Source organism: Gymnoscopelus microlampas (assembly GCF_963454915.1).
Source record: "Gymnoscopelus microlampas genome assembly, chromosome: 15".
NCBI classification, from domain to species: Eukaryota; Metazoa; Chordata; class Actinopteri; order Myctophiformes; family Myctophidae; genus Gymnoscopelus; species Gymnoscopelus microlampas.
Genome location: NC_139952.1, coordinates 28,692,478 through 28,704,740, shown reverse-complemented (window position 1 = coordinate 28,704,740; position 12,263 = coordinate 28,692,478). Strand labels below are relative to the sequence as shown.

The 12,263-nt window shown below is 40.0% G+C and overlaps 1 protein-coding gene across 2 annotated transcripts in view; it reads right to left on the bottom strand.

Annotated features, from left to right (window-relative positions):
- LOC311062047 (CMP-N-acetylneuraminate-beta-galactosamide-alpha-2,3-sialyltransferase 1-like) overlaps positions 1 to 8,830 on the bottom strand; it is a 28,598-nt gene extending 19,768 nt beyond the window's left edge. For both annotated transcript variants that reach the window (XR_014602451.1, XM_084080808.1), the window contains exon 1: positions 8,595 to 8,830. The gene's annotated coding sequence lies outside the window, so the exon portion shown is untranslated. The remainder of the gene's footprint in view (positions 1 to 8,594) is intronic.
- Between the last annotated feature and the right edge of the window lie 3,433 nt (positions 8,831 to 12,263).

Here is a 12,263-nt window from a genome sequence, read left to right as displayed (position 1 = left end):
TACTACTCAAAACTACGCACAATGTTCAAGCCATGTTCTCTAAAATATAAAACACCCTGATATCCATTGATCTTTAAAAATGCATTACTATCTACGAGCGATATGCCCTCCAGCAGTCTGGCCATGATATAAAGTACACTGACTGCTGCTCATCTCCACTCTTATTAAGACCTGAGGCCGATTCTACAAATGCCTTCTAAATCAGTAGTTCTCACACTTTCAAGATTTTTCAAAAATGTTCAAAAATAGGAGATGTACAAGCTGGCAGCGCTGTGAGCTTGTATATCTGCTATTTTTAAATAGCCAACGCAAAAACCTAAAATGACACAGATGCTTTCCCGGGTTTTAATGGGTTAAGGTCTGATCACATCTTACGCTTAGCGTATGAACTCAGGATAACGGCTTTCAGACACAAATTCATGAGGTAATTTGTCTGTGCAATTTTTCTACATAATAAAAAAAGAAATATCATCATTAAATGGAGTAATACTTATGATACTACAGAACCATAATCCCCACAGCATGCCACTGTCGTGATATCCAGGTATTAATTTAACCATCGGTTCCAGCAGTGGTGGGTGGTGGCTGTAGTGTACTGTACACTGCTTGAGTCGCCACCACCAGTGCCGTGGTCAAGCTTACAGAACACAGAATTGTTCTGTGGCATTATGAAGTCAATTTGTCCACACAAAAGGAAAATGGCAGCAGTGAAAGACACCTCCTTGTGTTGTTCTATATTTGGGTAGTACCAGATTGTTGTTGCTCCCTCTAGTATTGTGGCTGTGGGTGTCACTCACTTTGGAGAAGTAGTTATTCAAGTATGAGGATATTAAGGGCACTGCCCCTTTGATTTTCTTAAATACCAAATTACTAATCCCATTTCTATTTGCTTAACCCTGTCTACCCTAAACCATCCCAGACTAGCAAAGTGTGTTGGAATTAAGTGGGTCATGGGCTTTAGGCCGACAAGTAGTCGAATCAGTTTGTTTTGGGAGGTCTGAAAATTAGTTTGTCGGGTGGAAACCTGTCCAAAACTGCTACTTTTCAGCAAATGAACAAAAGAACCTGTGTTCCAATGGATCAAATGCAGTTTTTATTTAACATTAAAGTGAAATATTTAAAAAACTTACACCATCACTTTCAAACATTTTCAAGAACCAAATAGCCAAATAAATAAATATGGAGGAGATACAAGGTTTCTGCCCGACAGCGACGATATGTGGTCTGAGATGAGAGGAACACATGTTGCAACGACTCTGGGACCAAACACAAAGCTTTACTGACAAATATACAGGATGACAAAAACAGAAAAAGATCCAGATCAGCCCTTGTTCTGTTCTGACTTGGAACATTATACATTCTGCCTCAGGCTTCCAGCACGGCTTTGCAGAAATCTCAAAGCATTTTGGTCTAAACCACAACCAACCTCAGTATAAGCCTGCCAGGAGCTGAACGGTATTTCAAATTCTATTGTTATTGAAGAACAAAGAGAAGAAGCAATTGTGAAATCGTTTGAATCTTAGATTCTGGTGCAGCTAAACAAGCATCCTATTGACTTTTGGTTTGATTAGACAAAGGTTTGTTGTCTTGGCAGTACAATGATGCATAACAGTAGATTGCATCAGCAGTGTATTAGTGTTTCAAGATGACTACACCTGGCTGTAAAAGGGGGGAAAATGCTTTGAAGGGAAAATCTGGCCTCAAACAAAACTTATGATATTTTTATGAACTCGGACAGTATAGTCTCTCTGAACTAGAGACAAGAGAAACTAGAAAAAGTGCTTCTCCGATCACAAGTATTTCTGTATTCTTGGTTTGTTTCATGCTAAAATCTGCTGACGTAATTATTTTTCATTTTTGTCGAACTAAGTTCTTCTGAAAAAATGTTTTTGTTTTGTTTTGTTTAGTTTTGTAACAAAGTTACTCTTCAAATAGGGTAGGCATAATATGCCTTGGCTTCAGCCTGCACATTTTCGGTGTTAAAAATGATTGAAAATTGACTATGTATTATGTAAACTAAACTGAAGTATTTATCCATGTTATGGTACAACACAGAAATAAACTATTTATTCATTCATTCATTCAGGTCTCCGCCAGGTCAGGTAGGTTATTGCGGCCTCCTGGTGGCGCTATAAAAGGCCAATGTGAAAAGGGTGCAATTTCTTCCTCGGCCTTTCACGGCTATTGAACCCTGCATTCATGATTTGAGACTTTTTTTTTTTGCAAAAATTGTCCTGCTGATTATATAACAGGCCAATCATTTTGTTCAAAACACACCAATCCTGCAAACTTTGGAAGCCAATGTTAGCCAATCAGGATGGAATATGGAAAACCGGACAGATCCCTGTTGATCACATGACTATAGAGATACTGTGTACCGATTTGCGTGATGTTTGGACAAAATTTGCAACATCGAAAAATTGGTTTTGCAAAAGTCGGCATCCTGGTGGCGCTATAAAAGGCATCCTTGGCCTCTAGGGAGTGTGTGTGCAAAGTTTCACACAGGTCGGTGCAGTTATAGGTAAAAATGCGTTATAGCGCCACCATTAGGCTGATTTGAAAATGTTCTACTGGTATTTCTTCCTCGGCCTAGTGGGAATGTGCGTGCAAAAGTTCATGGAAATCGCACGCTGTGTACATAAGTTGAGGCATTTTGTTCAAAACGGACCAATCCTAAAAAATTATCAAATTATTATTCTTTTAGAAAAATTCGGCCTCCTGGTGGTGCTATAACAGGCCCATCTGAATGGTTCTGCTCTGGCATCGTGTGCACACACGACGGACGGTCTCGGCCATGCTTTCGGCCTGGTGGAGACAACAACACGGCTCAGTGATGTCAACAAGAGACAACCTGACCTGGAGCTGGTCCAGATTATGGGAGAAGGATTTTGTTCACACTGTAACAATGGCTAAAGGGTATTCTACGGGGATATAGGCACACATTCTGTCTCGGATCTCATTTAAAAATTTTATTAATTACTCTGTGCATGGACAACAATTTCAGTTTCCACTTCATTGTTATTTGAGCAGCACTAGTAACTGCTGACTACCTCTTAGCTTGAGAGCATTGGTTCTGGAGTATATAGATTTAGAAATAATTTATATTAAATTATTATGTTAATAGTCAACAACAAGACTGAAATAGACTGGAAATAATAGTTTTAATCAAGATTTAGTTTATTTTCTTCTTCAATGGAATTGATGGTCGCCTCAAGCAACAGTTTCCTTATTGGGTTGTAAGAAAAAATAAAAGAGGAAAAACTTTTTTCCAGCATGGGTGTCAAGTAATCACAAGCTATGCAGGGTATCGGTGCGGTCTAGTGCCACTGAATATCTCCTGAATAAATCTGAAACAATGAGGTGTGATGTTTGATGATGTGTGTAATCGCATAGAATTACACTGATCCCCAAGACCTTTCCTTCTCTCTCTCCTTCAAAGAGCTTGTTTAGCGACAGAGCATGAAATAACCTTTTACCAGGTTTCCATCACCACAAGACGATGTGTCCTTTCTTTCCCCATCTCTCTCCCTGTCTTTTCTCAGGCTGCATCCACTTAACACAGAGGCTGACAGTTCTGCTAGCAGCACCTGGAGAGTTAAAGGGTAAGCCAGGTGGTACACAGCTTTGACTGCCAATTAGACGACTGACCATATGAGAGCTCACTGAGATAACTTCTAATTAACAACAGGCCTCAGGGGAATAACAATCACGCTTTTCATAAGATAAAACGCTAACAAAATTAGTTTTCTGTCATACTAGCTGAGGTGATAAAAAAATGTAATTCTATTCTTTATTTGCTAAATAATATATTGTTTATTAGAATTAAGGACAGTCAAAAAAGAATATGGTGTCTCTCTGTCCCTGGGTTTAAAGAGTTCTGTGGGCAAAACACAGAGGAGCGAGTGGTGCTGCACAATTAATCGAAAAAAGATTGTGATCTCGATTCAGACACATGCAATCTCGATTTTTAATGATGGCGATTTTTTTTTCAATATAAAAAAAATAATAATAATAATAATTGATTTTTTTTTATTTTATTTTTTATTGCTTAATATTTTTTATATTTACAAGAGAATCGTGTGAGAATCGTGATCTCAATTCTTATGGAGGAAAATCGTGATTCACATTTGAGCAAGAATCGTGCAGCACTAGGAGCGAGGTCTATATGTACAACAGCCACTAAGATGAATCACTCAGCTGAACAAGGAATGAAGGCATGTAATGTTCCCTGGCAAGGTCATGGACTCATAGATCCAACACGACTATAAGGATAACAAAGAGTACATGAATGCTTCGAATAACCAATTACATGTTTCCCACTGCCACACAGGGGACCTCATTCTTGACAGTGGCATCTATAGACAGACAATGGGATGATGAAAACCAAGGACATCCCATCTGTCATCTGTCTCTGATCAAAACGGCTTTTGGATATAACTCCTGATATTAAGATCTACACCATGTATAAGTGTTGTGGTATTGGCTAAGTACATGTGCACATACCTGAAATCCGTCCTCCGTATTATTTCCTACACAAGACTAAACCCATTAGGAGCAGAGGGCAAGTATTGGACAGCACCCGGGGAGTATTTGGGGTTTGTGTCTTACTCAAGGATACTTCAACTGTACGCCAGGAAGAGCCGGGGATCGAGCCAGGAACCTTTGCTTTCCCAAATGACTGCTGTGCCTCCTGAGCCACTGCTGCCTCCAGCACACACATGTTAAGCTACACAAGCCATCATCAGAGGAATGAAACATCTGCTGCAGTCAAAGTTTTTACATAATGTGTCCTCCCCACTTCCAACAACATCAGCTGCAGAATCTATTTCTCTCCCTCTTAAAAGGCACCTGCCTCGTGTCATGGAAGAAAAGTTGTAGCGCTGTTCTCCACTAAAGAAATCAGAGTCATTAAGAATTGATCAACTTTGATTAACTGATTTAATCAACAAACTCACGCTGTACAATTCAGTTTGAAACCAGCGTTTTCAGGTTGGTGAGGTTGAAAACAAACATGTTGCTTACAATGAATTGGCTACTGGCTATTGATCTATATAGATGTGTAGAATTATAGGGTTATATCTACAGTTTACAAGACGTGCTCATCATTTTTCAAGAAATGATTGATTCAGCAGGGATGAAACATATAAAATGAGTAATTCAAATCCTTGGTCGACTAGTCTAAGACCATGCAGACCTTTTAAATAAACAGCACTAGTAAATACAAGAAAAAAGGCAGCTAATTAAGGGATTGATGTCTCCTCTCGCACTGCCTCCACCATCGTGGAAGCAATCAAATGTTGTTTGAATCGTCAGGTTGCAATCATTGTCTTTAAGTTATAAGCAGGGGCAATGCAGCCAGTGCACAACACTGTGTTTAATATAAAGCACACATACAAATGGCTTGTATTCTTGACTTGGTTCCAGAAAGTCAAAGGCTGTGCATACTGGGCATGTGGAAGAAGAAAAAAGTGGTGCTGAGGTGGTTCTTGGAAAACAGCCAAGACAGTTAAGTGGAAACAGAGGGCAAATCAAAAAACCCAGGGAGAATTCCAAGGAGAATACTGTGAATGAAAAAAGACAGTCTGCAACCGATCAACGTGGTCTGTACAGAGACTCAAATTACAAGTGAGAAATCTTGGTACAGCAGGTTGAGACCACCACTTGAATGCTATGGGGATGGGGGTCACTTTTTCCACGGCCACTGTTATTGTTTTGTGTCAGACCCGCTTGTACATGTATGGAGAGGGTCCGACTGGACCTGTGTCCAGTCGACTGACCTGTGAGTCACGGTGATTGATTCCACTGTAAGCTGAGGTGACTTATTTCAGTAACGTCTTGCCTGTCTAAGCCTTTACTGCACAGCAGCTTGAACTAACAGAAGAATCAACAAGGCAATATATTTTAGATGTGTAGTTGAATCACAGAGGAGACTTGTTGAAACAAGTTGTTCGATGTTGAGAGCCTAAATTGAATGGCTATTGATGCATTTGGTATTGAGGCTATTGAGGCTATTGCGTGCAATGAGTTCTTTGATGTGCAAACAAACAGCAGCACATCTGCTCTGGTAGAAGGCTAGTTTAATCATCTGGTTGACATTTGCTGAGAGTTGTCAATATGAGTCAGTGGTTCATTTAATAATCCATGTTCTAATGTTAACACAACACACATGGGGTTTGCTTTTAAATACTGTAGAAACCAATCAAATATATTGTAGACCTTTGACATAACAATATACACAGAGCAGAAAGCCATGGCAAATATGATTTACTGAAGCACATATAGGCTCCCCTATCTGGAAATAGGTCCTCTGTGTTATACTCTAAAGCAGACTACATATTGTGTTGTGTGACATTTAAATGAAACACATGTTATAATCTAATTGTTTTCCCCCCCTGATGGTGGATGCCACCCAGTTCACCCCATCTCCATCTCTGCCAGTCTACTCTCTAAATACTGCAGACATTCCCCCAAGGTCATGCCATCCAGTCTGATTGGAGGCGTCAAGAGTAATTTGCTGAGCTAATGTATTCTACTTGCTTATTATTTATAATGGTGAGAAGCGGTTTCACTGGAAAATTGACCCCGATGCACCAGATGCTATCATTAGGATATTACGGGGATTTCTCATGTGAAAGCACAACGCAGGGGACAATTGCAAAGCTCACATGTGAAGCTGATGCTACTCTCAATATACTGAAGTGAAAATATCCCAGAAATGAAGCCAGTTAGACTGATTGTTCATCTAGAAAAATCTGATTTTCTGTTTTTGTCTCCGCCAGGAGACATTGTTTTCACTTTCCACATGTCAAGCTAACATTGGTCAAGCCTCACGTGACACGTGGCAATACGGTCAAATAGTGTGATCTGATTGGTTAGTGACGTATAGCGGCCTATAAATACATGTGTCACTTTGAAAGAGTCTTAGCCTCTTTCAAAGTGAGGTAAGACAGGAATAATCACGAAATGGCTGAGAAATGGCGGATACTGTAACAATTGGATAGGACACTTACACAGACAGGACAGATAGGACACTTACACAGACAGGACTGATAGGACACTTACATAGACAGGACGGATAGGACACTTATACAGACAGGACGGATAGGACACTTATACAGACAGGACGGATAGGACACTTATACAGACAGGACGGATAGGACACTTATACAGACAGGACGGATAGGACAGTTATACAGACGGATAGGACACTTGTGTCATGCGGCCTATAAATAAGGTAAGAATTAGAACATAAGAATTAGAACATTCCCAACACAAGTCTGCTGGCGGAGACTTGTGCTCCGAGGAGCACTTTTTCTAGTTATTGTTGTTATTATTATTTGTATTAAAATACAGGAACATATAGTATGTCCACAGGGCTAGGGTTAGACAGCCCAGCCCACTGCCCAGTTTATCAAATGCACATACACGTGCAGAAAGATAGTATCTTACCATTTCTAACAGTTGCCACAGTCGACAGACTGAATCAAATTCTTTGATGACAGATACTGAGCCATGTGTTCAGTGTCTACCATCATCTACAAAGTCTACAAAACAACCCAGACAGGGTTTGTTCGTTGTCTCCGCCAGGCCGAAGGCGTGGCAGAGACTATGTTTAGCACCCTGTCCGTCTGCCGTCCGTCCCGTCACCTGTGTAATCTCCGGCACCGTTGGCTTGGTCGGAGCGAAACTGTGCACACACACTCCCTGGATGCCAGAGCAGAACCACATGGGTATGTTATAGCGCCACCAGGAAGCCAATTTTTGCAAAACACATTTCTTGACAGTACTCCAACAGATTTTGTCCAAACATCACGCAAATCGGTACACAGTACTCATTAAAATAATTTTATATTCCATCCTGATTGGCTAAGATTGGCTTCCAAAGTTTGCAGGAGTGCTCCGTTTGGAACAAAATGCCTAAAATTATGAACGCAGCGTGCGATTTCCTCTATAACAGTCTGATTCGCGTTTTTACTTATAACTGCACCGAAACATTGTATACGCACTTCAAATCTGCCTTTTATAGCGCCACCAGGAGGCCGACTTATGCAAATCAGTACACATTATCTCTATAGCCATGTGATCAAGATGGATCTGTCCTATTCATCATATTCCATCAACATTGCTGGCCCACAATAACCTACCTGACCTGGCGGAGATCTGTGGTCAGAGGAGCACTTCTTCTAGTTTTCTTTCTTTTTTGTCGACTGTCTGGGGGGGAGTGCTGTCCATAATGAACATGGCAGTTTGTTTGAATAGTGTGTCTGCAAGAGCTACATTGAGACATACATAGTCTGAATAAATAAATGAATACATAAATAAAGAAAACAGAAATTTTACTTTAAGAAGTAGCATCATTTCAAATGAACCCAGCGCAGTTTAATTCATTATGATTGTAACGCTTAAAAAGATTTGCACATTATCTACAACTTCACTTACAATGTAGCTAAAAAAAACTTGCTTATAGGCTATAGGCTCTGCTGCTCTGTGGTACATGGGAGTTACAGCAGTTTTAAAAGGTATAGAAACGTCGCTTATAGGCTAATTGCAATAAAAGGTGACAAGTCTGAAACGCTTTGCGCTTCGATACTCACTTAAAAGTCAGGCAACTGGAAGGTGCCGTTATCCGTCCGGTTTAGTAGGGGGGGGCGAACATGGAAAACGTGTCAAATTGGCATCTTGTAATTGTTCCATCCCACGTTGAGATGACCAGAGATGTCGAATCATGAAATAGCGGGCGGCGGGCGCCGATGCGCTTCTCAGAAAGAAGTCCCGAGTTCTGACAAAACGCGAGATGCTGCTGTCTATCGCTACTATCCCGTCTCCCCTACGCAATAAGTATTCATTTTAATGTCTTGTCCACAATCCCTGACCTTGTGGATTGGAGACATTGAAACGCCCCTCGCCCATAGGAAACTCTTCTAAAGACCTATTGCTTCATGCGTATGGGGACTGGGGAGTGTCTACTGTCTACTGCTCTCCAAGTTACTGCTGTGAATGAATGCATGTACGAAATAAATAAATGTCTTTTTAGGTATTTTAGTTACTGTAAATTCAGTTCTCTGTCAATATTTGGATGACATTTGTTGACATAGATAGGCCAAAATACAATATTTAACGTTTAACTTGAGCCTGATATCATGTGAAGCTGAAAATATGTATAGACAAATGGACAAATAGACATAAAGCTGTTAAAATTACATTGAGTCTAATGCATTTACTTGTTGTAGGCTGTAGGCTACTCAGCCTGATCTCCAAGAATTTAGTATGTTGCATGGATCCTGATTGGAGCCTGAACTGTTGCAAGTGAAGCCCTTTAGTTAGCCCCTGAAACCTAAAAAGGTCACTGTAAGATTTGATAGGCCTATATTCTTATTTTATATAACTTATTGTTTTATTATTTCTTTATTATCCTATAGGACTATGTAGCCCAAGGATCAAGGATCAAAACTACAAATTATGAGTAGCTCAGGTAACTTCAAAGCATCAACATAAAAAGGGTGCTCAATGGAGCGAATCTCCGCCAGGCTGGGTTGCCTAGCCAGGGCTGTTTCTAAGTCATGGATTGCAGCCTTTAGGACCAGAGGAAGCTGCAGGAGAAACAACATTTCTACGACATATGGTGCAACTTTTCACATTTGTGGCACCCCTACATGGGCAGAAAGTGATTTTGGACTGCTTATGGAGGCCCCTCAACATGCAATTCCAGTTTGGAGTTGATTGGATGTTGCGATTATAGCCTATGGCATTTTTTGTTGTTGTTGTAAGAAATAGGCCATTCCCAGTAATTTTTGGTAGCCAATTACGGGCAAACAGTATGGAATATAAAAACCCTGTTTGACGCTCTGAAGCGCTTTGAAAAATGTGGGGTGGATCGTGTCTTCCTTGGTCTACAAGCAGAGTATAAAGTTTGATATCAAATTTTGAGATTAGCTGCACACAGACAGACAGAAACATAAACACCGACAGGGGCTAAAACCTCATATGCCTCCCTAATGACAGAGGAGACCATACATTTATGATTTAATTATTGAAACTAACATTAAATTACACAATAAAGACTGGTGAAAAACAAGTTTCCCTTTCTGACAAAAAGATAACATTTTTATAGCTGTTTGCCAACTGCGAGTATGAGAGAGAGATTTGTGGACTTTCCAGTAAGTGAAGGTCAAAATAAAACCTGCCTTGACTAATCATAATGCTACAAGTTTGTCATGGTACTAATCAGTGGTCCATGACCTGTGTCAGCCCCACCCATCACTTTTGTATGCCCACCCAAATGACACTACGCCACTACTGGACTGGTGTATATTTGGCATGAATACAAAGTTTAGACGTGATAAAAGGAATGTTCATTCTATCTTCATTCTGCTTTTTACAAAATTTTCTCCCAAATTTCATCATGCCAAAGTCGTGATATACCAATTATTTTATCCCCACACACATTTGTGTGTTGTCTTGTCACTGCTATTGTATCCTACTGGCTCACCTGCCACTGCCAGTGAGGAGACCCCCACCAGGAGGACGTAGAGCCTTCGTCCTACTCCTCCCGCCCAACACTCCCTGCTTCCCTGCCCAGAACACGGGCCTATTGTGTTCGAATATAGACCCACAACCTCCTTGGTGGTGGGCAAGCACTTTTACCACTGTGCCACCCGAGCATCTTGTTTGGAGTTGGAAATCTCAAGCTTCATCGTGCAAGGTTGTCACTTAACAAAAATAATTAATCTACAAGCTAACACAATGCGTAGCAATATATATATATATTTTAATAAATTAACCATCAGACAGAGCGGACATGTCAGTGGGTATAGCTTAAAGTGGGTATTGCTAAAAATATATCAGTATCATGCAGAATCTTGTCTCCCTACACTTTTCAGTTGAAAAGAAAAAACTTGATATTCAATTCAGACAATTTACACTGCATCTGCAATGACCTAGAGAGCAGGGTCGTGAAAAATGAATGCAGAGTATAATGTCAGGCTGTTACCCAAAAAGGACAAGAACACTACTGTTCTCATCTTGAATGCCTAAAGAACAGACCAATGGTGTGAACATTAATTATTTTCCTCAACAGGACAACCTGCAATATTCTATTGAGAAACTGTAGCCTACTCTCTCTCTCTCTCTCTCTCTCTCTCTCTCCCTCCCTCTCTCTCTCAATTCCATTACATTTTTAATTCAAAATTCAAAATTCAAAGGGACTTTATTGACATGAGAAAACATATGTTTACAGTACATACATGTACAGTACAATCTATCACCAGTTAATGCATGAATATACATCTATTGCCAGTGAATATATAAATGGGTATACAGTATGAACAGACTATCAACAATGAATATGAAACTGATATAGTGTAAGCCAGTCTTCAACAGTGGGTATCTATATAATGTGTACAATCTATCAACAGTGAATGTATGAGCGAATGTAAGTGTTAATAGTATACGAGGGTTGTCAGTTGTACATTTACTGTACCTCAATCCCCAGAGAACTACTGGATGAGTCACTGCTGTCCTGCTACATTGTAGAGTGACATCATCAATTCGTATGGGGTGGGACAAATTATTATGTCTTGTTTATGGTTTATAGACATCACAGTAATGAATAATGGTCACTAATGCAGACCAAAATGCAATATGCAAACAGGAATAACATTTAAAATCTGAAATCAATTGGCAGCCTACTGCCACTGTTTAGGTATAGTACCTTCCAAGGAGATGGGGATGATTCCAATTCTCGTCTCGTTACAGCCCTGTCTGGAACATGGCAGTTTTCACACTTAGAAGTTAAGGCTCAGTTTCCTCGTTTAAAATATCTAAATGCAGTTCTTGTGAATGTCAATCACTGAAAAAATACATGAAATATCCAAAAATGACTCAAACGGTTTCAGCCTTAAAGGTAAAATAAAAATTAATAGTTTTATGTAAATGTTCAGTTTAGCTCTTTCATAAAAGTAGTTTGGGAAACAGACATTTCCATGGCTGTTGTCAGCGAGGAGCTTAGATAATCACTGTATTTATCTGATTGTAGCATCTTTCAAGGTGACGTTTCCCCAGCAAAATAAGACCTGAACATAATCATGCCTACTTGAACTATAGTGATGCACTCAATTACTTGACACGTCCTCATTTGAGGTTGCCTGGTTGGTTGAAACTAAGTGCAGTTCATCCCAGAAAATAGTTTTTCTATGGTGTTGGAGAAAATGCCTGTTGTGTGCCACACTGTGCCATTGATATATTTTAATTACAAGCTCACTTAT